The 27,958-nt window shown below is 41.8% G+C and overlaps 1 protein-coding gene across 15 annotated transcripts in view; it reads right to left on the reverse strand.

Annotated features, from left to right (window-relative positions):
- Positions 1 to 27,958, reverse strand: part of MEGF11 (multiple EGF like domains 11) — a 382,208-nt gene that overhangs the window by 205,912 nt on the left and 148,338 nt on the right. The window lies entirely within an intron of this gene.

Consider the following 27,958-nt stretch of genomic DNA (forward strand, 5'->3'; position numbering starts at 1 on the left):
GGGAAGTACTGCCTCTCAGAGGTGCCCAAGGGTGGTGTGTAAATTTCCCAGGTTACCGGGTGGGAGGACTCGAGCCAGACCTGTGTTGTATCAATGGAAAGGAATCCCTAGATACTGAACTGCCCCTGGTTACTGCTGGCTCCACCTGGCAGAAGGGTTACACAAGGAAACAATCCTGATCAGCATGATAAGCAGCGCTCCTAGCACACCAGCTACATAACTGTTGTTAAGCTTCTCGTAGGCAGCACCTCTGTGCAGAGGGCCAGCACAAAGTCTATGTAGCACATCAGCCCTGTTTGGAGGGCTGAAATGGGTCTTCACTCATTCTGGCGCTCTGCAGAGCGTGAATTTCATCCACGTTGGGTATGTTTAAAAATCTTACTCATTCAGTCCTAGCTACTACATCAGCTATTTTTCTCCAGTGTAAAACAGCTCATTAAAATTCAGCACAATATATATATATTAACATGCATGCAAATTATGTACACCTATATATGCACACGACAGAAGTCCCCTTAAAAAAAATTCACTTTCTTACTGCAGCATTTGTTTGCAGATTCTAAATGTCAATATTTTCCCCAGCGCAAAGAGGAAGGAGGTTGAAAGGTTAGTGGTTTTAGAAAGCTAATTGCCATCTGTAAATTACAGTTATGAACATACCATTCTTTTTCCAGCAGTGGAGCACAGGAACACTGCGATTTTAAGTGTTGCAGCACAATCCAGAATATACAGTGGTGTGCTTTGTACTAGTGCATGATAGTCATAGGAAATTAATTCATGTCAGTAAGAAGGTACCTCATTGGACTGAAAGGATGTTCTTTAACAGTATATTAATAATAAACCCTTTGAAATTAAAGTGGACAAAAGACCCTGTGTAGAACTTCTGTTGACTGATTGTTCATTGGTTTAATCACGGATTTAAATAATAACCAATGAGTGCTTGGCAGTAAACTACAAACTTTAAATTAAGCTTTTTTTTAAAAAAAAAAAAAAAGAAAAGGATTTCACCTTTAAGAAATAACATTCTATTTAAAGTAACAGTGATCACCAATTTGACTTTGCATGGAATACCTTGCCAGGCATTAAATCTGTATTTATGTTCAACAGTCAGAATTTTCTCTCTCCCCCATTTGTATTACAAACTTAATCGTCAGAGTTCTTCAAAAGGAAGACAAGATATGGCACAGAGCAATTTAAAAGTTATGGGTTAGATTCAACGGGTATTTGATGTGTCACTGCGGACAATGTAAACTCAGAGAAATGCACCAGTTTTTATCCGAACCAGGAATGCCATTCTCTTTGAAAAAACAGACTTTTATTGCAATGGTTTCTCACAACCAGCTAATCTGAAATTTAGTTTGGCTCTTTTCCACTTCTCAATATGCCACTTTTACTTTTTAAGCTGGACGTGTTCAGGGCCCGCTACTAAATAAGCAACTTTATTTACTAGCACCACCTCCCCACATCATGCTCTACCCTCCACCTTCTCCAGTGGTATTCCCTGCAACGCATCCCTGAAAAGCGGTTCTTTTTCAGCAGATAGTATGTCTACACAGCAAAAAACAACATTGCTGGCCCTTGCTAGCTGACTTGGGCTCGTCCCAAGCAAAGGGATCATTGCTAGAGGTGTAGCCTCTATGCCAAGTCAGTCTTTTTCCTCTGCTGAGATTACCAGCAACGGTGACAAGTGTGATTTGGAGTAACACAGCATGATGTTACAATTTCATGCTCAGTTTGCCATGCTTACAAGTAGGCGAGAGAGAGAAAAGAATAAAACCTTGAAGTGGCAAACAGAGTCAATCTGATATGGAAATCACTGAGAGAGGATAAATATGGAGTCCTACGATGTCATTTTTACAGTCAATTTTCTCCCTATAACTGAACTTTATACCAAAAGAAGGGAAATTACACAAATATTTCATCTGGACTGTAACAGAACTAAATTGGGTGCTCTAGAGAATTTATATAATGTAGACAGGCAAATATGAGAATTCCATCATCACTGAAATGGAGAACCCTCCTTAGTTCATGTACAGTAGTAAACAAACACAGCTTATGCAATTTTAAAATAAACATATTTATTATAGGAATATACCAGCTGCAAAGCCAATGTTCCAGCCAAACACGCTTTTTTCCCAAGGCAGTTACGAGATAATAATTCCTTGCACTTATATAGAATCTTCCATCTGAGGATCCCAGTGTGCTTTACAAGCATCCAGCCTCACAACATCCCTGAGATGAGTGTTGTTATCCCCATGGAACAGGTAGGGAGACTGAGGCACAGAGAGGTAAAATAGCTGCTCAAGGTCACACAGCAAGTCTGTGGTAGAGCCAGAAGCTCGGAAGCCTTTGTCAAATTGCTTGGCTCCCAATCACTACACACATTCCCTTCTCCCCAAAAAGGCATGTGTCTGCCATAACATTTATGTTTTGTCCATTATGGCATCAATAAGCATAAGGGAATCACCATAGCCTCGGCAAGCCCTCCCCTCAGTGCTTTTTTGGGATCAATATTAGAAGCAACGCTACAGGACAAATTTTATATCTTAATCCATTCCCCTTTCCACAGCTCAAGTGGAACAATGGGATGGGAAAGCTGCTGTACAAGCCCTGGTAGGAATACCCCCAGCATGAGGGAATCCCCAGAAGCTACAGATCTGGAGGAGCCAACTCCTATATCTACTCCCCACATCTCCTAATGCAGGGGATGAGTCTGGGACAGATTATGAATGGATGGTAGGCATAGTGGGCCTAATTGGCTTATAGTCATTCAGCAAAATCAATGGGACTTAAAGCTAGGAACTTACTTAAGCGCTTTGCTGAATCAAGGCCTGAATTCTGCCCACGCTTGGCAATTCCCCAAAGGAGCGTGGCCTTCCTTGGAGGTGGGTCACCCCTTGGGGCACTGTAGGCCACGCTAATGCAGAGGTTGAACGTGGCCCCAAGTACTTATTCTTCCAGCCCTTCACTCACCGAGTGACAAAACACAACTCCGTTCTTTTCCTTTCTGTGGACACAGCTTCACGGCGTGTTCGTCATTAGACAGTCAAAGAAGCGGGAAGTTCTATCACCTGCAGCTCCTTCAAGTACGAACAGCCAGGCCTAACGTGTGTGATTCACAAGGGCTACTTCATGCTCCTTCACATTCTTAAATGACATCTACAAGATCCCTCCCTGTAAGCAGATATTGGGGAAGCAGTGGATGCATGGTAAATAATACATTACACAACTGTACTTCAAAGGCCTGAACATCGCAAGGGCAGGATCTTCCCTAGATTTGCCAGAGTGGTTCAGTTTATTTAATGCTTTCCCTGAAACAGGGTTTTTTTGTTTTTTTTTTAAAACCACAGCGCTTCGATTCTATGTCATTACATTTTTAATTATATTGCATGGTGACCTGGCTGCTCCAGTAGGGGCAAAGGCCACACTAGAAAGAAAATGGGTAGAAATACAATTATTAATCAACATGGCTTACTGCATATGAGCACACTGCAGGGGGCAGAACCCAAAGGGTTTTAAAGAAAAGAAAGAAAAGAAAAAAAAGCAAGCATGACATTTTTGGGAATGCCACTTGGAGCTATGGTGAAGTCTGAGTAATGAGAGAAGGAGATAACACTCATGTGATATGGGTGGGCCAACTATCAAAATACCATAAAACCCAGTCTGAGGGGAAATGTCCAGAGGTTTTAACTGTGAATTTACATTTTGCACCAGGGCTCAAAGCACCATTTAGTTCGATTCAAACTCTACAAATCTTTTGCGGTAAAATTCACTTCACGGAAAGGCCCACACCAGAGCCAGACCATGTACGGAGGGGCAGAGCTACACAAGGTAACTGCCACACAAACGCATCCCAGAGGAGAGTCCCAGCTCCAAGCAGGTTGGCTGGAAGGAAACTGTTGGGGACTGGCAGGGCTGGATAGAGGGAAGGCTGCTGCTCAATCAGCAGGTAGATGGGGTCAGAGGGCAGGAACAATGTTTTCAAACAGGGGCCTGATTTTCAGAACGTACTGAACCCTTTGAAAATCAGGGCCCTTTGAAGTGTCAAGTTCAGCACCAAAAACCGAGGGACCCAAAATCACTAATCATTTGTGAAAATTCCAACCAGCACCTTGGAATTCCAACCAGCACCCCCATCCCCTGCCCAGAGCTGCTGAGCCACTGTGGGGCTCATATAGGCCAATAGCAAAATTACTGCCCCCCCCACACACACACACCCCACCGATGGCAAAAAGTAGGCCTGGAAGGAACTGTATCCCCCTGCCCCATGGCTATCACTGGGGAAGTACAACTTAAGTATTCCTCATGCTCAGGGTGCACTTACAGTAACAATCCAGCCCAGTTTATCTAGGCACACAGGTATCTAGTAACAGAAAAATCTAACTGATGAACCAGTAAACCAGGTTGTGGTATTCTGAGGTATTCCAATTTGAGTGCCACATCCTGCCCTGGATCCAGATACGGAATTTCTATTGCCTGCAAGCATGGCAGTGATTTTCTCAACATCAGTCCCAATGTCCCGTGTGCAGCTGACATTGGAATCCGGTGCCCGGACAGTGAATGCCACGTGAAAATGTTTCTGAGCATCCAACTGCAATTACAAATGAATAATAACTTTCACATTAATATTTAATGGACTTTACAAATCTTACCCCTATACGGTCATTCATATATTTAAAATGTATTAGGGTTTTTTAAAAAAAATTCCAGAATTTTAAAACAAGATAATCTGTTCGCAACTTTAATGCACAGTAAATTCTCCCCACTGCATCAACTGCATGGTGCTATGGAAATAAAATGAGAACAACCTACCAAACTTTAGATAGCAATTTATAATAGATTTATATGTACTATATGGACATGTTTGCCTTTTTTTATTTCCTCATAAGTGATGCCATTAATGCTGCCATAACTCTTATTTACTCGACTTCCAGGCTTCTGGCAATAGCACAAAAACAGATTTTCAGAATTTACATCATACATGCATCATAAGAAGCAACAAAAGAGCCTAGGTCCGATTTATTTGGGTCAGCGCTAACATTCATCATATTCACTTTCATGTTAACACTGTCTCCCCAAACAGAAAAATTAGGGATCTGATTTTCAAAGATGCTGAGCCCCTGCAGCACAGACTGAAATAGGAGTTGCAGAGGGAAATATCCACATAACATCAGCCTGGGTTTTGCTCATTGGCATTGGCCTGCAGTGCAGGAAAATTCCCATCGGAGTCCTATCATATTCCCAATGCATCCACATCCAAGACACTTTGAGGATTTTATTTCCCATTAAAAGTGCATTGCATGTGACTAAGGGCCATCCTTCAGCTCAGTCTACAGGGAACTCGGTTAACAGCAGCTGGAGAAACAGGGAAAGATCTTGAGCGGGTGTACATTGACCCAGAAGGTCCCTTCCAGTCCTGAGTCCAGTCCCCTGCTATCACAGGCACATCATGTAATTAAATTCTGTTCATACACTTATCAAACCCCAGCTTCACAGTAACTACATTGTTTGTCCCCACTCCTTCTACTGGGAAGCTGTTCCAAAGCCTCACTCCTCTGACCGTCAGAAACCTTCTTCTAATTTCCAGCCTAAATGTATCCATGGTCAGTTTACAGTGTAAATCAACAGAGCTTCACTGAAGTGACTGGAGCTGTGCCAGCTTACCCTGGCTGAGAATCTGGCCCACAAAGTTGAGGGGACAATATCTCAGATGCCCGTTTCACAAAGACTCCTAATTCTATTTTGCTGGGGGGGCCCTTAATACAGCGTAGTTATTCCCTTTCCTCACATGTCCATTGTTTAACGCTAAGATGTCCTTACATGTCCTCAGCTGGTAGGAGGAAAAAAACCACCCAGTGTCCTCAAGGTTGGTGACATACCCTAGGGTCCAATTCACCAATGGCATGTGCTGGCAGAGCTCCACTGAAGTCCAGATTTGGATTTGGTCCAAAATTTCTACGGACTTCAATAGGACCAGGATTTCACCCCATATGTTCTTCCTATAGCTACTTACAGTAGCATCTTCCCTGTCCCATTGTTGAAGGACAAAGCAGGAAATATCAATGACTCACCATCTCTGGATTCAGAGATGTTTGCTTTAAGAGGGCTTTTGCCCCCCACACACAATATGAAATACATGTTAATAAATCCAGAGAAAAATATTCAATAAAAGAATGGAAAGATTTGTAGTCAGAGTGGAGCTCAAATAAAGTTCATGGTTTTTAAGTAAGGCTGCTTTCAATTACCTTACCCTTTTTAAATTGTGAAAGATGTAATGTTAATCAAACATGTAATTTGCAAGTGTTTTTCTTCAGTAAATGTCATGTACAAGTAGATATTTAGGATGTAATGCACAAAGTAATTGAAGCTGGATAACTTTCACTACTGGTATTTATTTACATTACAGCAGACATGAGCAACCCTGACAAAGAAGAATATCTTGGGTAAAAGTCAATGTCAAAACTCCCAATGATTTCAAAAGGGCCCAGATTTCACCCTTTCATTTTACATGTTTTATCAATGGATCCCTATCTTTCTCTGTAAAACAGTGTTTAAAAAAAATAAAGCAACACCAACAGTACTGCACATCATTGCTCTTGGAATAAAAAGTGCAGCGTTTTTCCAATGAAAACAAAAATGTGCAATTAAAACCTTTGTGATGCGTCAGATACAGGGTGCTAGAGAACTGCACGCATGGTCCGATGGGCACAGCTCTGGACAGGGACTAAGGAGACGTGAGTTCTAGTCCTGGCTCCTGATGTGTGACTTTGGCATGTCTCTGCACTCAGCTGGGCTAGGTTTTCATGTGTTCAGCATCCACAACTGGGCCCAGATCTTCCAAAGCACTCAGCACCCAGCTGCTCCCATTGTGCCACTTATGGCTGGATATTTAAATGAGTTGCTTTTCTTAAACTCTGGCCGCTTATTCTGATGTCTAAAGTGGAGCTGAGCTCTTTTGCAAATCCAGCCCCAATTTTGGGTGCTGTGCTTTTGTTTGAAAACCTGGCTCTCGGTGTCTCTGTTTTACCCTTTTCCCCCTAAGCTCTTTGGGGAGGAGATTATTTCTTACGATGTATGTACAATGCCTATGACCATGGGGCCTCCAACCATGATTGGGGATCTCTAGGTCCTACTTTAATAAATTTGTATTATTTGTATTATTTGTATTATTAAAATTGCATTGTGGGACATCAAAAGCTGCACTGTACAGAGTTATGAAATTTCTACCTTCACTGTATTTGTTCTTTATAACAGTCACAAAATAATTGCTACATCAAGTATTTCCTGGTGGATATTTTAAATTAAAATACTGCTCGGCAACAATAAATATTAAGAGCATTTTGGGAAAAAAAAAACTGTCAAAGGATGAGGAAGTGGCTGCATCCTGCATAACACTCCGAGAGAGAACAGCCCTTATATTCATAGGAGAAGGTTCTACAATGGGACATCCTGCACTTTGACCTGCAGATGCTCAGACTGTCCATATAGGTCACTACTGTGGATGAACTAATAGTTAAAAAGCAACCATGAAATCTTAAATGGAGGCTTTCATTAAAAATCACAGATGTTCTTTCAGGAAGTTCTTTGCCAATGGCACATTTAAATTTACGCAACATCCTCTCAAAAGAGACTAAGGACTCTATTTCAGCTTTCCAAAGTTACATACACATGTTCCCACCACCACCACTGTCATAAATATAAAGGGAAGGGTAAACCCCTTTGAAATCCCTCCTGGCCAGGGGAAAGCTCCTCTCACCTGTAAAGGGTTAAGAAGCTAAAGGTAACCTCGCTGGCACCTAACCAAAATGACCAATGAGGAGACAAGATACTTTCAAAAGCTGGGAGGAGGGAGAGAAACAAAGGGTCTGTGTGTCTGTCTATAGTCTGTCTATATGCTGGTCTTTACCGGGGATAGACGAGGAATGGAGTCTTAGAACTTTTAGTAAGTAATCTAGCTAGGTATGTGTTAGATTATGATTTCTTTAAATGGCTGAGAAAAGAATTGTGCTGAATAGAATAACTATTTCTGTCGGTGTATCTTTTTTGTAACTTAAGGTTTTGCCTAGAGGGGTTCTCTATGTTTTTGAATCTAATTACCCTGTAAGATATCTACCATCCTGATTTTACAGGGGGGATTTCTTTATTTCTATTTACTTCTATTTTTATTAAAAGTCTTCTTGTAAGAAAACTGAATGCTTTTTCATTGTTCTCAGATCCAAGGGTTTGGGTCTGTGGTCACCTATGCAAATTGGTGAGGCTTTTTATCCAACATTTCCCAGGAAAGGGGGGGGTGCAAGTGTTGGGAGGATTGTTCATTGTTCTTAAGATCCAAGGGTCTGGGTCTGTAGTCACCTAGGCAAATTGGTGAGGCTTTTTACCAAACCTTGTCCAGGAAGTGGGGTGCAAGGTTTTGGGAAGTATTTTGGGGGGAAAGACGCGTCCAAACAGCTCTTCCCCAGTAACCAGTATTAGTTTGGTGGTGGTAGCGGCCAGTCCAAGGACAACGGGTGGAATATTTTGTACCTTGGGGAAGTTTTGACCTAAGCTGGTAAAGATAAGCTTAGGAGGTTTTTCATGCAGGTCCCCACATCTGTACCCTAGAGTTCAGAGTGGGGGAGGAACCTTGACAACCACCTTTGCCCCCTCCTGTATATCTTCTTAGCAAGAAGACACGTTCAGCGTGTTAGCTGCAGGGTATGCAGCAAATGAGCGCATCCAAACGGGACAACTGTGTGCCGAAACAGAGGGCAGAGATTTCCTTGACCCTCTGTTTCAGTGTCAAATTCCAAATATCCGGCACAAAGTTTCTTCTTCTACCATACGATGAATACAGTAGAATAGCTGAGCCTCAGGCCTGACTGTGTTCAGCAACTAGAAGGAAGCCTCAGATAAATACATTGTGGACAGAACCTGACTGGCTTCTCAGTACAGATCAGATTCCTCGTACTGATGTTACTGATCCCATCCCTTTGAATATACTGAAAACCAACTTTTTCTTTTAATTGGTTTATTGTTGGTGCCACAACATATTTCCAATCAATATTTCCAAGCAACAGGTCAAGGCACATGTAGCTGATCACACATGAAGAGGAGAAAAATCAATCTGAAGACTAAAAAGAAAGAACGACCGCCAGGGTAAAGGATCCTAACAGGTCCTGCTGTATTTACTCCATAGCAAAAGAATCGTTACACAGTTCCTTCCTCCAGCAATATACTTCTACTCATTTACACTTCCAAATCCACTGAAGAATCTTGGAGCAAGAGGTACCACTGTCATAAACAGGGCTCTGTGTATTTGGCAGTCTCACAGCTCCAGGATTGTGCTCCAGACTCCGTGTTTTTTAAAAGAGGTTTCTAGTCACCACAGTAGTGAAGAGACCCTTAAAAACATGAATTGAGTATAAATAGATGCAGCATTGCCTTCCTGAGTCTGCAGACAGCCTAAAACAATAGGTCTGAGCAGTGTCGACTGTTACAAACCCTCAAAAGCACAGGCCAGATTCATGGGACTATCTATACTACACTCAGGATAGGCCAAAGGGGTAACGGTAGCTCAAAGCTTACTTTGCAGTCCACTGAGCCCAAGGGCATAAATTAGAGCAGTCTTAATGCCCTCCCAATCTTCAAAGGTATTGCAATCCAGACCTGGATCCAGAAATGAATTTTGCAGCTTGAGCTCATCAGTAGTAAGTAGATTTAGAACCCCAAAGTGGAAGATGGCCAGTGGATTGGATACCACCAGGAATAATAATGTGTAAAACAGAAAGGTTTCGGTGGCATTTTTAGTGTAATCACTTTTTATGCACGATAGGCTTGAATATGAATTCTTTGCACTTGCACACCCCAGCTTCCTGCTAACGTCAACAGGAGTATTGAGTGCACAATAAAAGCAGAATCTGGATCAGTAATCCTATAATAGAATTTTGACATTCATGGACTTGGTTTATTTTTTGTCCATTTTAGGCATATTGCAGTACAACAAACGAGAATGCATAGTTGAGTTGTCATGCGAGATAATTGATTTTGACAGGACTACAGGTTAAGTTGCAAACCAGTGATGAATTATTTGGAAAGTCTTCTGCAGCAAATGTCCCAGAGGACAGCTTGTAATCGTTTGTAAGCTCAAATTACGTCCAGAGTTAAATATCATTAGATCTCAGGTAAAGCCACAGCTCAGCATGGGACTACTAATGTCTTACCTTAACCTTTCCTATTACATCAAGGACACAATTGTAGCAAAGGTTATGAAGATTATTCCTCAAGTTGCAAATTGCTTATAACTAGAGAATTAAATTGAAATACATTCCCAGACAGCCTGCAAAATGTGTGAGAGAAAAAAACCACTCAACGGATACCTTAAAAATCATAAAAGTCCTTATACCCTGCATTTTTTAAATTCTCTCTTGCATAAAGCTAAAAAATTAAATGGAATCAGATGAAGTGAGTTATTAAGCCCCATCATTGCATTTGAATTAATATAACTGAATTAAATCACCACTCAATATGGTCGTCTCAGTGCTTTATGACAACGGTTTATAAGGAATAGGTAGATAATTTAATATCATATTGCAAAGACTATATTTTGTGGCAGTTTGATTTCAGACAATGTTAAATATTAATTGCTATACAAAAGGGTGCATAAAAAATTATGCTGGAAACAAATAATTCAGCTCCCCGCCAGTTAATGCAATATTTGCATATTCACCTTCTTTCAAGGTACAGCTGAGTTAACTTTGGCTAGTTCTACAAAAATAATAATTTATAGTAAAGTGAGCACAGAACTGAAGTGAATATTTGAGTTACACTTTAAGGCTGAGATTTGGGCAGTTCCATTTGGAAACCTCAGCCTAAGGCTCCAATCTGTAAGGGATCCTTTGGTATGTGATGAAAGGTGCAATACAAATCAGTGGTAGGACATGACACACCCATGCGTGCGCACACACACAGTCCAGCGCTGAGCAAACTACCAGCCCAGGGGGAACTCCCAAAGGGACAGTGCTTTGAGTCTGCCTCCTGGAACTCCATAGCACACCAAGAACGCATATACCGCTCTGGTCCCGTAGCCCAATCCCCGGGCGCGCACGCTCCCACACACACACACACACACAGAGTTAGTGGGCTTGATCGGTACAAAGAGGGTGGGGGCGACCTGTGGAGTGGTTTATGCACTGGGGTGGCAAAAGACAAGCATTACTGTTATTATTGACTGCTCTTCTGTGGGCTACACAGGGAAGGGAAGCTCTTGGCACGCTCCACTTTGTGCACCCACCAGAGGTAGGGCACAATTTAGCTCCGTACATTCACTCTATGCACAGCAAACCCAGGACTTTACGTGTGCATACGCTGACCCTGTTGAGTTCCAAAGGAAACGGCTTCATAGGAAATAAGCTGGGGCAAACAAACAAACAGCTTTAAAATGTTCAGCATGTTACCCCCAAAAGAGCTCACTAATTACATTTTAATGATCATAAGTAATAAAAGACACCAAGTAAGTGCCTATTTGCCAGGAGACCTGGTGCAAAATATGGCAAAAACCAGAAACCTCATCATCTCCACCTGTTCTCAGAGTACGCCAGCATCCCAGATTGGTTTGGGTTCAATTTCTAAAGAAAAGGGGATTATGTTCATTCTAATTAGGCTTTTGGAGCCGGAACACCTGAATCGAAGAACAACGTGAAATTAGGCTCAGATGGTAGTGCTAATGTGTTTCAGCAACAGCCACTGATTCTGCAGATCTGAACTTGTGTCCGTTAGTAAAAATACAGTGAAACAATAAACACAGCAAGCTTTCTTGTGCTTTACAGACTGTCTGCTCTTTGTTCCTAAATTTTAAGGAGCATCTGGTAAATCATGATGGTTTTTGGTTGTTTTTCTTTTGTAATTTAAGTTGAAGTATATAAATAGATTACTTCAGTCTCCAGAGCTGTCAATCGTACATCCCTCGCAAGTACGAAATTCACTGACAACAAATTACACTAAGTAAGTGCTTCCCGTTGCCCAGCAATCAGAGAGGGAGACCACAACTGCCTGATTTTTCCCACTTAAACAGTGATCCAGCTCAGAATGCAGCCACGTTGAATAGATATTATTTGTGTTAATGGCTTGAAAAAGAGTTGCGTCATTTTGAAATTCATCTGGGACTCCTCCCAGGGTATAAAACAGTTTCCCTATCCCTGGGGCTTGCTCCTCAGGCAGCACCAAAGTAGTGTGTAAAGCACAAGGAGAGGATCAGTAGGGTTATAAAAACATTGCATTGATTGAGAGCCATTTACTCTATAAATTTCCCCACTGTATTTTCCATTGAATGCATCCGATGAAGTGAGCTGTAGCTCACGAAAGCTTGTGCTCAAATAAATTGGTTAGTCTCTCAGGTGCCACAAGTCCTCCTGTTCTTTTTGTGAATACAGACTAACACGGCTGCTACTCTGAAACCTGTCATTATGCAAGGCACTGCATTTAGCCGTATGGAGTGGAAATCTATCAACTGCATGAAAAAACTCATAGAGATACAGACAGACATCATCTTCCTTTCCAAATGCAAACAGATGGACATCATACCAAAAGGACTGAATGTAAAAAATCCATTACAATCTACATACCACACAGACTATGCTGACAGCTTGTGCCACACGTTCTCAAAGAAACTGCGGAACCACCTGATCAACATCCTCTACAGCAAACAGGGAAAGATTAAGAATGAGCTCTCAAAACTGGATACTCTCATAAAAAAACAACCTTCCACACAAACTTCCTCATGGCTGGACTTTACAAAAACTAGACAAGCCATTTACAACACACACTTTGCTTCTCTACAAAAGAAAAAGGACACTAAACTTTCTAAACTACTACATGCCACAAGGAGCCACAGCAATGGTGCCCTTAACCCACCCAGCAATATTGTTAATCTATCCAACTATACTCTTAGCCCAGCAGAAGAATCTGTCCTATCTCAGGGCCTCTCCTTCTGCCCCTCTACCCCCATGAACACGATACAGTTCTGTGATGACCTAGAATCCTATTTTTGACGTCTCCAACTCAAGGAATATTTCCAACACACCTCTGAACAACATACTAATCCACAGAGACCTTCCTACCAACTCTACAAAAAGAAGGATTCTGGGTGGACTCCTCCTGAAGGTCGAAACAACAGACTGGACTTCTACATAGAATGCTTCCGCTGACATGCACGGGCTGAAATTGTGGAAAAGCAGCATCACTTGCCCCATAACCTCAGCTGTACAGAACACAATGCCATCCACAGCCTCAGAAACAACTCTGACATCATAATCAACAAGGCTGACAAAGGAGGTGCTGTCATCATCATGAATAGGTCGGAATATGAACAAGAGGCTGCTCGGCAGCTCTCCAACACCACTTCCTACAAGCCATTACCCTCTGATCCCACTGAGGGTTAACAAAAGAAACTACACCATTTGCTCAAGAAACTCCCTGAAAAAGCACAAGAACAAATCCGCACAGACACACCCCTGGAACCCCGACCTGGGGTAGTCTATCTGCTACCTAAGATCCATAAACCTGGAAATCCTGGACGTCCCATCATCTCAGGCATTGGCTCCCTGACGGCAGGATTGTCTGGCTATGTAGACTCCCGCCTCAGGCCCTACGCTACCAGCACTCCCAGCTATCTTCGAGACACCACTGACTTCCTTAGGAAACCACAATCCATCGGTGATCTTCCTGAAAACACCATCCTGGCCACTATGGATGTAGAAGGCCTCTACACCAACATTCCACACAAAGATGGACTACAAGCCGTCAGGAACAGTATTCCCGATAATGTCACGGCAAACCTGGTGGCTGAACTTTGTGACTTTGTCCTCCCCCATAACTATTTCACATTTGGGGACAATGTATACCTTCAAATCAGTGGCACTGCTATGGGTACCCATATGGCCCCACAGTATGCCAACATTTTTATGGCTGATTTAGAACAACACTTCCTCAGCTCTTGTCCCCTAACGCCTCTACTCTACTTGCACTATATTGATGACATCTTCATCATCTGGACCCATGGAAAAGCCGCCCTTGAGGAATTCCACCATGATTTCAACAATTTCCATCCCACCATCAACCTCAGCCTGGACCAGTCCACACAAGAGATCCACTTCCTGGACACTATGGTGCTAATAAGCGATGGTTACATAAACACCACCCTATACCGGAAACCTACTGACTGCTATTCCTACCTACATGCCTCCAACTTTCACCCAGACCACAGCACACGATCCATTGTCTACAGCCAAGCTCTACGATACAACCGCATTTGCTCCAACCCCTCAGACAGAGACAAACACCTGCAAGATCTCTATCAAGCGTTCTTACAACTACAGTACCCACCTGCTGAAGTGAAGAAACAGATTGACAGAGCCAGAAGAGTATCCAGAAGTCACCTACTACAGGACAGGCCCAACAAAGAAAATAACAGAACGCCACTAGCCATCACCTTCAGCCCCCAACTAAAACCTCTCCAGCGCATCATTGAGAATCTACAACCTATCTGAAGGACCCGACCCATCACTCTCACAGATCTTGGGAGACAGGCCAGTCCTTGCTTACAGACAGCTCCCCAACCTGAAGCAAATACTCACCAGCAATCACATACCACACAACAGAACCACTAACCCAGGAACCTATCCTTGCAACAAAGCCCGGTGCCAACTGTGTCCACATATCTATTCAGGGGACACCATCATAGGGCCTAATCACATCAGCCACACTATCAGAGGCTCGTTCACCTGCACATCTACCAATGTGATATATACCATCATGTGCCAGCAATGCCCCTCTGCCATGCACATTGGTCAAACTGGACAGTCTCTAAGTAAAAGAATAAACGGACACAAATCAGACGTCAAGAATTATAACATTCACAAACCAGTTGGAGAACACTTCAATTTCTCTGGTCACTTGATTACAGACCTAAAAGTCGCAATATTACAACAAAAAGACTTCAAAAACAGACTCCAACAAGAGACTGCTGAATTGGAATTAATTTGCAAACTGGATACAATTAACTTAGGCTTGAATAGAGACTGGGAGTGGATGGGTCATTACACAAAGTAAAACTATTTCCCCATGTTTATTCCCCCCCACTGTTCCTCAGACGTTCTTGTCAACTGCTGGAAATGGCCCACCTTGATTATCACTACAAAAGGTTTTCCACCACCCCCCCCCCGCTCTCCTGCTGGTATTAGCTCATCTTAAGTGATCACTCTCCTTACAGTGTGTATGATAACAAGTCTCATGTGGTATTATAGGGAGCAGGGAGGAAAGCAAGGAACAAGAATGAATGAAAACAGAAAGTGAAAGATAAGAAGAGAATAAAGGGCTGATGAGACAGACACACACACCTAGCAAGTATGTCTGGGCACAGCACGAGGGAGTTGGAAGTTATCTATCCACTAATCTGTAGTAACAAAGTCTCCAGCTGAAAAAGTTTGGGAACCACCGATTTAAAAACATGCCCGGATTTACATCACAAGGACTTTTCCTAGGGAGTAACCAGGAAAAGGTGGGTTTCTCTATCTATTAAAAATCGCAGATTTTTCTTCTTTAAATTCTAGCCACAAAAATCAAAGTTTTAGAAACTTGACATTGTTTGCTTTGACTAAGATTTTTAATGAGGGATGGGACTGCACTCCAACTACTAAAACAAAGGGACTGACTGATGTTTAGCATGTCCAGAGGATCAGTGTGCTGAAAGACTAACGGACATAAAAAGGCGGACAAGGCAGGACAAATGAGAAAGCTTCATTAAGGTGCAGTTCTGTATTTCCCATTAATTGTCAGATATCCCTTTGCTAACAACAGGGGGTTTGTGTAAAGGACTTCAGCCACATAGACTTTGGTCTTTAAAAGGACTGATGGCACTATCAACTGCATGCTACATAAGTTGCCCCTTAAGGAGAACCCAAAACAATCTAGACTATGAAGCGGATACATTTCTGGAACCACATCACTCGTGTCAGTAGGCACAGATAGACAGCCCAGATACAGCCCCCAGGGTGGGACAACGTTGCGCTACCAAATTCATATTTATCTGTGGCCTGAACTTAACGTCCAGTGATGTACACGCGTTCAGCTCACAAGAAGAGAAACTGCTAAACTAGATGGATCTATGTTTCTGTCCCTGTTTGAAACCTCAGCTTATCTAGCGTAACACTAACAGTCTGTGCCCTTCTGCGGGAATTGTTTAAAAGCTTCATCTCATTTACTCGGAGCCTAAGAGTCTTGTAAGTTTGACTCACCTTAGTGATCTTTGTATTTTAAATCTTGTGAACACAGTGAATAGATAGATTTGTCATTTGCAATTCATTTCAGAGGAACTGCACTGTGCACTAGAAACTTGGTGATTAATTTAGCTAATTACAGCCAAACAAATAATCCTACATCTGAGGCCAGTCTGTTCACTGACTTGAAAAGCAATTACACACAGCCAGCATATAGGTAGGATCAAGTATATCTCGGGTTAGGGCCGAGATAAAAATCAAATGATTTCTTTCAACTATTTTTATAAGGCTTTTCCAAGCCTGTCTCCTCGGAAGCATCATAGGCCACGCTGACATTTAATTTCAGTTCTAGATTGCATCCATGAATACACATGGCTCTAGAGGAAAATACTCGGAGTGAGGTAAATAAAAGCTAATCAGACATACAGCCATTAATATATGATAACGACAAAGCTTTGGAAATGTAACCAATGCACTGTGTACTGTAAGAGTGAAATTCACCCCCGCACAGAGGAGTCACACAAGACCAGTGAATCACTAGACTTAAGTTTCAGCACCAGGATCTTCCAGCACTTATGCCCTACTTTGAGGGCTTAAATGAAACTTAAATGTGCATAAAGTCACACTGGCCCTTTACAGAGGGGCAAATTTCACCCTCAATGCATGGTGCATGGACTTGCACTATAAAAGGTAAATTTTTGGCAACAGAAATAGGTCCCCCCAATCAAAATATTTAAAAATATTTTCCTTCTTTCCAACGTGATCTTTCAATGGGAGCGTAGGGGATAAAGCTCAATATTCAAGCAAAGATAGTTATTAATACAGTTCCAATTTATTATGATAGTTTTAGGTTATTGCAAACTTGCCTTTCCTGAATTTTAGGAAATACAGTTACTCTTATATACACAATGCATGAAGAATGACAGCTCACATACTTATGTTTTTGATTGTTTGTTTTATTAAAGGATACATTAAGGCTAATTAAAGACACTGGTAGGCAATTTCTGCTCTCTCTCAATAAGGGACAGACACAATAGATGCCAAGAAGAATACCACCTCCTTGGCCATAACTCCTATTGAACCTATGACCAACAGGTTTGATTGCAAAAACTCCAGGATTCAGGTTTATACTTTATATTTTACTTAAATATTGTGATTTTTGCCTTCCACAGAGTATTTGGTAGAAGTCTTTAATTGCACATTGTGGGTGAAGTTACTGTACATTGTAATGTTGGGAACTGTTTGATTAGAAGGCAAACAACCATCAGGAGTGTCTTCTCAAAGGGCAGGACACCATTCCCTTGTTAAAGAACATGGACACATTTTTCTAGTACATGTCTTAGAGAAGTGATGTGTAGCACCTGGTTTATCGAGACCACAAAAGCTAAACCAAGAGGCTTTTATCACCTTCTCTCCCCCCCATTTCTTCAAGGAGAGAAACTTCACTTGTAAACACAGGTACAAAGTATTCTAGCAATATCTGTAGTGAGACTTTCATGCACACTTTAAAGTGTTCCTTCTTTTACCTTTAAGGAAAACATCTATAGTTGGGAAATGTTTTGGTTACTCCTAAACTCATGATTCCACATACAGGTGAAAACTTTTGTTTATTCCCTAAATGCTTAAGGTGGTATAAGCTTAATTTGCAATTTTCATTTGCACATTCTTTCTAAATGCAAGCATCTAATGCAACAACTTCCTGATATCGTTGTCATGTGAACAATGGGATGTTTTAGGTGCCAATATAGAATCAAATGATCTTGCTATAAGTGGTTATTAATATAAGAAGCCATGTCACTATACAAATATTTACACTAATAAGGGAATCAATTAGTTATCTTAAAGCAACTTCCTTTCCAAACTCAGAAAAGACAGGGAGAACCTCTCCAAGGACTGTTAAGAAGAAGGAGGAGACAATACCTTCTTTAATGACCATTTAAAAACTCTCTTTAAGAATCTTTCAAATTTTAAAAGACTATTTCAAAAGCTGAAAGACTTTTTCTTAGAAAATGGGATGTTTGAACTCATTTGAAACAGAGTTTCAACTGCTATTAATGGAAAGAAAGGATCACTCAGAAAACCAACTGAATAAAAAAGTTAAAACTGGAGACGTTTCCTCCACAAAGACCAAGCAATATAACCACAAAATTAAAGAAGCTACAACTCTTTTGCGTATGCATTGGCACATTGCATATTCACAAATTGAAGATGCTACCAAATCCATACCATGAAGGTGTTGGGCTGATGAAAAGGTCACAGAAGCTGATATTTGGATCCAGACAAGGTCCTGAAAGAGGAAAGTCTTCCACTTCAGTGAGACTTATGGAAAGAGAAGAGAATAAATCTCCCTGCATTGGAGGTACTAGCTCTCAGCATCCTCATCTCAACTCCACCTGTTCATCTCACTCAAACAAACAGCAACAGGACAGCTAAAAAGAAGCCATCACACAGCAACAAGAGCACACAACTGTAACATGATGACATCACCAAGACTTCAACATCATTGGTGACATGGAGTTGCAAAAGCACTGTCAATGGGATTAGATTTACATGTTCTTGAAATAATTTTAAGGGGATCTGGCCACTGTTTGTGTGTTATACACATAGGAACTACTGTTCCCCCCCCCCCCCCCCCAACCACAGCAAAACAAAAAATCAAATCAGAAAACAAAAACAGCATTTAGAATCAGGAGGACTTTGCTCATTAAGAACAAACAAGTCTGAGGAAGGTTAAATGTCAGGTTTAAAGATCTGAGAGTGGGTTTTGATATAATTTGCACCTATGTAAATCCAGAATAATTCCATTTGCTTACTCCAGATTTACACTACTATAACCCAGATCAGAGTCTGATCCAATATCCTCTCAAGGACAGTATGTTCTGCTTTTAAGATGAGGGAGCAGAAGATGCCAAAGATATTCATTTCTGTGAATAAAAAAATATTGATCTTGCAGACACAGACCAAAGTCAGAAGAAATACGAGTGTTAATGATTCCCTTTCCGTTACCCACAATGTCCTTTTCCCATACAAACACCGGATTGTCTTCACAAAGGGTTGATTCCATACAGTACATCCTTCATATAATGATGTCAAAGATGCCTTTGAGCATGAGAACAGCAAAAGGACACTGGATGTCAGAAAAGCAGAGTTCAACCAACTCAGAGAAATAGTCGGCAAAGTCCCATGGAAAGACCAATTAGGAAGAAAAAGGAGTTGAAGGTGGCTGGCAGATGGTATTTACATCCTAAAAGATGTAATACTAAAGGCTCAACATCAAGCTATTCCTATGCAGAGCAAAGATAAGAAAAGCCACAAAAGGCCAAAGTGGCTGCACAAAGATCTTTTTAACAATCTAAAAACCAAAAGGGATCCATGCTGGATATGGAAGGAGGCACATGCCACCAAGGATGTATACATGGGAATAGCATGAGTGTGTATGGACAAAAATCATGAAAGCCAAGGCAAAGAACAAGTTACAGCTGGCAAGAAATTTTAGAGGCAAGAAGAAGGGGTTCTAAAAATATGTCAGACAAAAAAAGAAAGACCAGAGACGGTGCAGCTCCGAAGCTCAATGGAGAAGGCGAGCTGGTAATGGAAGATGATGGGAAGGCAGAGCTGCTCAATGCCTACTTTGCTTCAGTCTTCTCAAAAAAATAATGTGTGACCAGATGACTAGCAAAGTTATCATAGACAAAAAGGGGAAGGGATGCAGATCAGGATAAGTAACAGAACATCTCACAGGTCTTCTGATTATTTTCCATTAATTAAAATCATAGAATATCAGGGTTGGAAGGGACCTCAGGAGCCTCAGTCTAACCCCCTGCTCAAAGCAGGACCAATCCCCAATTTTTGCCCCAGATCCCTAAATGGCCCCCTCAAGGATTGAACTTACAACCCTGGGTTTAGCAGGCCAATGCTCAAACCACTTCTCTTCAGCCACAAAAGGCAGGACAAGAGGCAATGGATTCAAATTACAGCAGAGCAGATTTAGAGTAAATCTCAGGAAAAATGTCCTAACTATAAGAACAGTAGGACAATGGAACAGACTTGCCTGGGAATGTGGCAGAAGCTCCTTTGCTGGAGGTTTTTAAAAGGAGACTGAATAGCCATCTGTCTTGGATGGTTTAGACTTAACAAATCCTGCCTCCTGGCAGGGGGTTAGACTAGATGACCCTTGCGATCCCTTCTAACCCTATGATTCTAAGCAAGTGAGAAACCCTTAGCTGTCATATTTCAGGTTAAATGTACCACCCAATACATTGCAGGAATGTTGTACCCTCAAGGAATAACTCATCACTCTGCATCTATGATGCAGAGTACAATATCCAGAGTAGTTCTCAAAGTCCATAACACCATTCCTTCTCTAAGTTAGAAAAGTTTGCTCTATGACATGTGAATTATTTCACCTTATTAGTAAGGAAACAACAACATCTAGCTCTCATTTGGACGCTTCATCCATCGAGCTCAATGCGCTATACAAAGGAGGTCAGTCTCATTACACCCATTGCACAAAGGGGGCAAAATGAAACACAGGGAGCTGGAGTAACTTACCCAAGGTCACAGGCACAGCTGGGGATAAAACCCAGGTCTCCTGAGTGCCAGACCAGTGCCTTACCCACTGGACCAAGACTCTGAGCTCCTAAGGGTAAAGAGGGAATATCAACTGGCATGCAGCCACGTGGCTTAATTTACTAATACCAAAAATCCATTCATGACACACAACCCCTTAAAAGCCTGTTTTCCTAGCATTGTACAAACTCACAGTAAGTGCATCTTATATAGGTTTTTGCTTAAATAGATCCACAGAGTCAAATTCTCACTTAGATGCAGGGGATCCCCATTGACTTTTAACACTGCTCTCTAGTCTACCATCTGTATATTGCATGTGTTACAATATCATCTGTAATTCATTTTGACCTGCTGGCCTGATCCAAAGTCCACTGGAAACAATGGCAAGACTCCAAATGACTTCAGCAATCTTTGGATCAGGTCCCCAGAGGAGACTAGGAGCCACTTATGAGTTGAGGACAAACAGCTCATTGTAATGCCCTACCTGAGCATTGACAGAATAACCCTTTTGGCTGCAAACGTTCTGCCGCAGAGAACCCTAAAACAAGATTGGCTCTCTCAGGTTCTCTGGATGTGCCAGCTAAACTGGTCTTTTGCCCCAAAGTGATTTTCAATATGTGACGCTGCAGCCACTTGCTGCTTCGTCTGATGCTCTAAACAAAGCCACTGAGTCAGGTTGCAAGATCCGTGCTCTGGGCTGGCTCGTACCCCCACCAGACCAGGAGTGGGAAGTGGAGCTCAGCCACATCTGACGTACTGCCCCCTCTCTGGAACTGGTCGAGCCCTCTAAGTTCCTGGAGGCTGGACTGGAAGAGGGGGGAGACTGGGTGGGCCAGGGAGAGGCGTGGGCAGGACAAGCAGGGATGCACATCATCCCCTCTCCGCCCCAGGTACCTTTCGGGGAAAGGGTAATACAACCCCAGACTGAATGCCCTTTACTGTATGGTCTCCCCTGCAGGTAACCACTCCAGCTCAGAAGGTGTGCCTGTTAGTACAGTTCCTCAGTTTTTCAAGCAAGCCCTTCCTCACCAAGGGCAAACCATGCAGGCAAACTCTGCAACCCTGGTGGTGAAGGGTGGGCTAGGGGGAGAATCAAAAGGACATTCTCACTCACTTTGAACGCAGGAGAATCTTGCGCTCAGTTTTACTTGGGGAAACTACATTAAACCCTTATTAAACTCTCCTCTAATCAATTTTTCATTATTTAAAAACACGGTGGCATGAGCAGGAACACTGCAGTAAACTCCAGCTCTTCTCCAGAGAGTTCTGTCAGAGGAATGAATGCTTGAGATGAGATCTAAGCCCCTCAACCTCTTATTATTAGTATTGGTGTCTGTCGCTTAGGCTTTAGCTAGCTCTGCTGAAACCTGAACTGTGCAGGATAATTTCACAAAATCAATATGCACCACATTAGACAAACATTTTTATTCTTCTGACTGGCCTGGGAGGGTCTAACTGATACAACATGAGCAGGCCTGGCATACCAGTCAGGAAAAGCCAATGAAGAATGATGAACTGGAGAGATACAGGTAAAGGACATGGAATATCCACTCCCCAACAATGAAGAATGAATGTTTCATCTCTTCTCTTCATAGGCAAAGCCCACCAAGGACTTTTTGATACAAGATGCCCTCAGTGACAAGACACATTTCCATTAGGGAGTAGTTGTGATCACCATTGGGCCCTAAATCCTTCTTTGAACAGCATACACCAAAGCTCCGCAGATTCTGCTTTTTTCCCTGTTGCCAGAGCTAACTACCATGCAGTAGCCATCTACTAGTTTCATGCCCTCTCTCTTTTCACACATCCCTTCTCCAGAGTCATTCCGAACGTTCACTAAACGTCATTCCCCATGCAGCAATCACGCTCTCTCTATTGCGCTCCATCAGTTACACAAGCAGAGGAACGCCAGGCCTGTTCCGATTATGCAGCCCTCCTCATTCTTCAGATTTCAGTGTACAGTACTTGCCATTGCAAAGATGATGACACCCAAATCTGTAACTCCCAGGATCTTTACCAGGTTCCCTGACAAACTCTCTTCACCACACTATCTTCAGGAAGATGGAGCATTTCTAGACTCTCACTTAATTCCAAACCTTTCTGATTTTTGCTGGGTTTAGCATAGGCCTGTTTAATAAATGAAAAGCTACAAATTCTCTGGACTGAGGCAAGTGACTTTGAAATGTAGGGAAGTGACTCAAAGTAGTGCTGATTAAAGACAGTATAGGAAAGAAATCTGTGATGATTGAAGGGCTAAAGGTAGAGACGTGCAAATGGTTTCACAAGCAAAAGAACACCAGTGAACTTCTCCCTTTGCAGAAATACTCCCTAAACGGCAAAATTTCTGGTATTTCACCCAACATTGATGCCAGTAACAAAATAAAAACTGACAACTGAAATCTGCATTTTCTTCCTGCAACATTCTTCTAGAAGAGAAAAAGCAGTTTTGGCAGTTGAATGCACTGTAACTTCCAGCATCCCACTTCAATACGTCATGTTTAAACATTAAACAATGTTTATTGAGGCTATAGTGCTGATGACTACTATAAAAAAGATCTTTACATCCTTTCATAAACACTTTAACAGAAACCTTTGTGGGCACTATGAGGAGATAAATGCCTCTTTAGCTAGAATACTCATCTCTGACTCCTTCTGCTGTCAAATTATTACTGCTACTTTACAATCATACGGACCTTTCTTGCTTAGCTAAATTGTTTGCATGATACAAAGACATTCTTTCAGCATGTCAGCTTCCTCAGTCTGAGATGGTCTTACACACTCTTACACACTTCCTCAGTTTGAGATAGTCCTACACATTCGTGAGGTTCGTCTTCTCTTTATCTGCCTTTTCTCCTGTTCTCTCTTTTCCCAACATCATTGCCCTGGCTCTACTAGTTTTCCCACTGTCCCTCTCTCATTCTGATGCAATTTGTAATTTACATTCAGCAGCGTCAGCCAGCAACCAACTACTCAGAGAAGTCTGTGAAACTCTTTTCCCCACATATGCAGTGCGCTGCTCATCTCAGTTTTTTTGAGCCTTGCGATTTACTGTCTCAATTCCAGCCATCTGTCCACTTCCCACTTCTCTTTCCACTGAGCTCCTTTTCCATCCCAAATGGTTTCTGTGTGTCAGTTCACCTGTTTGCTTGCTCTGATTTAGCAGTTTTCTTTTCCCAGACTTCCTCCCTGTCCTGTCTCATTTTAATTCTTGTTGCTTCTGATTTCATGTCACTGCACTTATTCCCCTGAGATCTTCTTGGGTTTGGCCCCTTGTTCTCCACCACAGTTGTAATCCGTAGCTTTACTACTTTAACCTCCTCTAGAAGCGTCAGGTATGCAGCTAGCACACCATCTGCTCATTTATTTTCCTTGGTCACACCACCTTTCCTCATCTTGGATGCTTTTCCCTGTAGATAACCCAAAGCCCTTCTACATTTCCTGCCAATGCTAGATTAGCAAGCAAAGCAAAATGCCCACCACTTATGGACATACAGAGTGGAGACTCAGTTCTTCCAAACCCTGGATTCACAATCAGATCGACATTTATAATTGTTCTCTGCGTTTTAACAAATTTCACTCACTATCATCAAGAGATGGTGGCAACCTGATTGCACACATAGTCACATCACCCAGAGATGTATGATGCCTCCTCCTATGGCTACCCTTCTGGTCATCCCTTTGCAAAGACTCTTGACAAGCATGAGGGCATAATTTGAAGGCTCTAAGCCCTATTTTCCAAAGAGCCTAAATGACACAGATTCCAGGCCAGAAGAGACCATTTTTTATCATCTTCCATAATGACAGCATATTAATTTAGGCCTCTCTTGGGGCTGATGAGATTTGTACAGATTATCAGGCATATTAGTAGATTCAAAACACGGTGCCAATGGGAATCACATACACAACCTAGGGCAACATTTGGCCAGCAATTGTAAAGCAATTTTTTTTTTCTTCTCAGAGCAAGCTCTATTTCCAATCTAAGCTCAAATTTAAATTTGGAAAGTGACTCTGGAAAATAATTTTTTTTAAATCACATTTGCTTAAAATGGTCTTAAGGTGATGTGGTGAGTGTTTTGCATTTAAAATTAAAAAGTATTGGAAACATATGCATTTTACAAAGTTTGCGTATCAAAACGTTGTTTCCATTAGCAGTCTGGAAATGCATTACATGCGTAGAGTGAGAACTCAAGTTTGGCTCCTTGGGAACAGACAGAATAACCAGGAATTATCGTTCTTTATGAGAGAAAATATTAGCACTCTCTGAATCAGATTTTCCTCCATGGCTGTTGGCTCATGAAAGCTCTGAAAGCAACCAGGCAACTCAGCCATGGATTCTGCTTGGTATTCATTAGGTTCCTTCTCCCTTAGAAACTGCTGTCTAAACAGATTTCAGCCTTCCAGGGCTTCCCAAACCTGCTCTCCCATAGGAGTAGAGTCACATACTCTACCCAGGCCATTGCTATTGTAGACAGACTTCTAGGAACAATGGCATGTATTTTTGTATAGAGATATGCAGACCAAGATATCAAAGAAGGCTTTACAATTGTGCTTAAATTATGGGCCTGACTGACCAGTGTACTGCTCCCATGTTAGGTTGGCGTAACTCTGCTGTTTTGAATACAGCTGGTCAAAACAAAACAAAAAAATTGCCTGAAAAATTTTCCCATCAGAAAATGTGGATCCATTGAAACTAACATTTTCCAAGGGAAAATATAGATTTCAAAGCGGTTTTTCAATTTTCTGATCGTGAGACTCAAAATGAAAAATTTCATTTCAAAATGTCAAATGATCTCAATTTGATCAGAAACGTCAACATTTGTCACTTCAACTTTTCGGATTTGAAACTTTTTGGAGTATTGCGTTCTGTGAAGTTTTAAATTATTTTTTACTTTTTGTTTCTTTGAATGTAAACTGGTTTCATAAGGTTGAAATTTCTCCTGGGACTAAAACTTCAGTTTTCCAAACAAGTTTAGTTTGTTTTGAATGGAGTTACACTGACATACGTTTGGAGTATCACAGTAATGAATTAGGCCTCAAATTGTTGCAAGTGGTGTGCATAAATACACACACACACTTACTTTATGGCAATGCAGATACAGCACAAATGAGACAGCCCATTGCTGCTTCCCATTTTTAAAAGGAATTATTTTCAAAAGTATTGCAGAGAGTCCAGGGCAACTACTTAGGGCTTTGAAAACCTATCACAAGGACAAGCAATGGAGAGGTTATTATAAAATGCCTTTGGAAACTCCAGAGAAGAGTCTGACCTGAATTTTACCTGTTGTTCAGTGAAATATTTATTACTAATTTTGTCTCTTGAAAATTTCTTGCATTTACGCACAAATCTCTCTTACATGGAAATAACTTCCATAGCAACATTTAGTAAAGGAATGGTTTATGTATTGTTGTATATCCATTATGCAAAGGAGCACACAGTGCTTGTAATTTTCTCATTTTAAACTGTCATGATCCATAATTTTAGTGTATTTTTCTGCAGACATAAAAATATGAGCTATGTATATATTTAAAGTTAGCAAATCAGCTTCCAGACTGCATACTAAATACCAACACATGGTATCAATGCTCAGTGCCATATTCTACCTCATTCTCCTTTCACGAAGAACTTCCGTTGATGGCAAACATGCGTTCTGCAGAAATGGAGAACTCTTACCAACCCACCGTGATCTATCTAAATCACTTTAGATAAGCTTAAAGAGTTGTCACTTTGGATGGGCTATCACCAGCAGGAGAGTGAATTTGTGTGGTGGGGTGGAGGGTGAGAAAACCTGGATTTGTGCTGGAAATCACTTTAGATAAGCTATTACCAGCAGGACAGTGGGGTGGGAATAGGTATTGTTTCATATTCTCTGTGTATATATAAAGCCTGCTGCAGTTTCCACGATATGCATCTGAGGAAGTGAGCTGTAGCTCACGAAAGCTTATGCTCTAATAAATTGGTTAGTCTCTAAGGTGCCACAAGTCCTCCTTTTCTTTTTGCGAATACAGACTAACACGGCTGTTACTCTGCAACCCACCGTGGTCTCTCAATTTTTGTTTGTGTTATTGATCTGATTAAGGGCCTGATTCAGGAAGGTGCTGATCACACTTAACTCCTATTGAAGTCTGTGGCTGTTCACCATTTCACTGTAAGTACCCAGCACCTTGTAGGAGCTTGTATTGGTTCCACCCAACATCAGTGTGGAGGGGCGGGGCCAGATTTCAGCATGCAGCAGTTCGCCGGTAAAAAGAGCACTGCCCTGACTTTACAGACAGACCTCGGCCCAGGCTAGGAGAGAAAGGAATGACACACAGACCCATGCTTCAGAGAGCAGCGAAAACATGGGAGGGGTCAAGAGTCTAGCTGCTATTTGTGGAAATACAGCATTGTGACCTCTTTGCACATGTATGCAAGAAATTACAGTTAGCCAGCCAGCCAGCCAGGAGGGGGGTGCTAAAGAGAGTGCTGTATACCTAAATCCTTACTTCCCACCCACACATCTTTCCTGGCATCGGGGACAGGTCTTTAGGACGCATTCTTTGAGTGTATTTTGATTGAGGTCACTGAATCTGTCCTCCTTTACCCCAGCATAAATCAGGAGTAACTCTGCTGAGGTCAACGGAATTACACTTTTTAAATAAAGAGCTAAAACCTTCATAGTGATTCAGCAGAAGCTGATCTCTAACCAAGTGCTCGAGCCAATATCAAGGTTACAAGAAACTATTTTAAACAATTTAGATTTACTAGAAAGTAGCAGAACAATCACTCTATTTACAGGCTCTGACCCTACGGTTTAGAAACTCAAGTACTCTTTGGATCCTATTAGCTTTTCTGTACTTTCAAGGAACCATCTGCTCAAAGCACCTAATGCCGGATGATGAATGACTAGGCCTCCAGCAGGTAAAATTCGCTGGAAAATAGCGAAGTGCCTCAAAAAAGAGGCAGTTAGCCCATTTGGTACTGAAGATCCAGATTCCATTTACTCTATATTCTGCAACAAGTGGAAGCTTTCAACCAACCAGAATACAAAGCATTTGATCTAGCTCCAAATCTTTCTAACACCTCAGAGGGCATATCTGAGGTTCAGGCCCTTTTCTAGAAGTCTCAGGCTAGAACTCCGAAGGACCATGCTGTTAAGATA

The sequence above is a fragment of the Lepidochelys kempii genome, chromosome 10 (genome assembly GCF_965140285.1).
Source record: "Lepidochelys kempii isolate rLepKem1 chromosome 10, rLepKem1.hap1, whole genome shotgun sequence".
NCBI classification, from domain to species: domain Eukaryota; kingdom Metazoa; phylum Chordata; order Testudines; family Cheloniidae; genus Lepidochelys; species Lepidochelys kempii.